Source organism: Poecilia reticulata, linkage group LG21, assembly GCF_000633615.1.
Source record: "Poecilia reticulata strain Guanapo linkage group LG21, Guppy_female_1.0+MT, whole genome shotgun sequence".
Taxonomy (NCBI): Eukaryota; Metazoa; Chordata; class Actinopteri; order Cyprinodontiformes; family Poeciliidae; genus Poecilia; species Poecilia reticulata.
The window spans coordinates 18,258,217-18,260,238 of NC_024351.1; the positions used below are offsets into that span (position 1 = coordinate 18,258,217).

At 43.1% G+C, this 2,022-nt stretch overlaps 1 long non-coding RNA gene across 1 annotated transcript in view; it reads right to left on the minus strand.

Annotated features, from left to right (window-relative positions):
* Positions 1–567: 567 nt before the first annotated feature.
* Positions 568–2,022, minus strand: part of LOC103457834 (uncharacterized) — a 3,956-nt gene continuing 2,501 nt past the window's right edge. The window contains exon 3 of the long non-coding RNA XR_532483.2: positions 568–1,912. This is a non-coding gene — a long non-coding RNA (uncharacterized LOC103457834). The remainder of the gene's footprint in view (positions 1,913–2,022) is intronic.

Consider the following 2,022-nt stretch of genomic DNA (forward strand, 5'->3'; position numbering starts at 1 on the left):
GTAGGGTTGCCATCTTCATTTTTCAGCTTCTTACAGGTTTTCTTCCACTGTCAGCCTGCTTTAAAAACGGCTTTCCCACATCATGATATTCCCACCACCATGTTTTGCTGTGGGGATGTTGTGATCAAGGCAATGTACAGTGCTGGTTTTTCTTCACACAGATGACCTTACTGATTGGATGACTTCTGAATGCATAGCGTTTTATTCAAGGTTGTCATAGCAGTCGCTTTTCAGATTCTTTGCATTAAAGTTTGCAAGACATGAGTTATTATCCCTCCACTGCACAATTATGTGCTGCTTTGTGTTGGTTTAACACAAATAAAGATCTGACCATGTTTTCCAGGCAATGTAAGCACAGATATACTGTATATTAACAAAAGGAAGATTGTTTTTGTAGCACGCAGTCTGGTGGTCATCTGGAGGTTACAGGAGCAGCAGCAGAATGAAACTGAAGCTGTTACTCTATTAGCACTCCAATAGTCTTGGGTGTCTCTGGGAATAATCGCCGTGCCCATCGCATCGTTTGCCTGGGCATGTGTCTGTGTGGCCAAGCGTGTGTTGGCGAGTGTCTGGTTTCTAATGATGGTCATCCATAATTGAGTTCGGCCTCACAGCGTGGGGTGGGATGGCATTTAACTGGGCTTCGGTGGGAGAGTGTGTTTGTGTCAGGGGGGTCAGCGGCGCACAAAACGTCCGGCAGCGCTGGACAGTAACCCGAGCCCAGCGCTGTTTAATAGATGCCACGTCTGATTAACTGTCAGTTCAGGATCAACACCAGCCAATTCATTAAAAAGACAGCCTGACCAAGGGTGGGACGCAAGCGCTTGAAGACCAACACATGACTGCTCAAAGCACTCAACTGGGTGATGAGCAAAAAGAAAAGCAAGCTGACAGAGAACAAAGGTGTGTATCCTCCTTTAAACAACCAAACACAGCAGAGTTTATAACATCCAGCACAGATTGGACTTTGGAGTCTAAATAAGACAAAACTAACTTATAAGGAACTTTCCAGAAAGATATAGGAGCTTGTTAGAAATGGGAAAAGTGTCTCGCTAAGAGTGAAATAATCAGACACATTTTTGTAAATATTAAGGAATTACTTACTTAATACGAGCTCCTATGTGTTGGTAAAAAAGTTGCTTGTAAGTTAGTTTTGTCTTAATTCAAGTGTACCAAGACATTTGCATTACAAACTACACCCAAAACACTTGGTGTAGTTTGTAATCTAGTTGGTAGGATTTTGTTTTTGTTGTGAAGAAAAAGAGAGAGAGTCAGTGGACATCAATTCTCAAGTCTTTCCAAAGGTCCTCCAATAGATTTAGGTCTAGACTTTGACTAGACCATTCTAACCTAAACCGTGGAAGATATGCTTTCTTTTGCATCTTCTAACAGTCCTGTATTCATCACCTTGAGCCTTCCTGCCCACTCTGACCAGCTTTTCTGTCCCTGCAGAAGAAAAGCACATCCTTTTACCACCACAGTGTCATTTTCCCACTGTGCACTGATAGTTGAATTCTGGTTTCGGCTCACCAAAGCATCTTCTTCCACACGTTTATAATGTTCCCCAAATGGCCTGTAGCAAACTTCAAACAGGACTTGCTACTTTCCCATTAAGGCCAGGTTTGTGGAGTGGACAAAAAGTTGTCCTCCTGGAAAATCTCCTTCTGGATCTCTCTGCCGCTGTCAGCTATTGGCAGCTTCTCTGACAAATACTGTCCTTGATAGGGTTGCAATTGTGCTATACATGCTCTACTTTTAATCATCGTGTAACTTAACTCTCCTTTAAACGTCTCCACAACCTGCTGTGCTTCTCGATCTTGATGATGCTGTTTGTTTCCTAATGCCAGACAATGGTGGATGGACTTTGTGTGAGAGGAAGTTATGGATACTCCTTAGAAGATTAGCCCCTTCTCTGAAAATCAATCCGACACACACACACACACACAAACACACACACACACACACACACACACACACACACACACACACACACACACACACACACACACACACACACACACA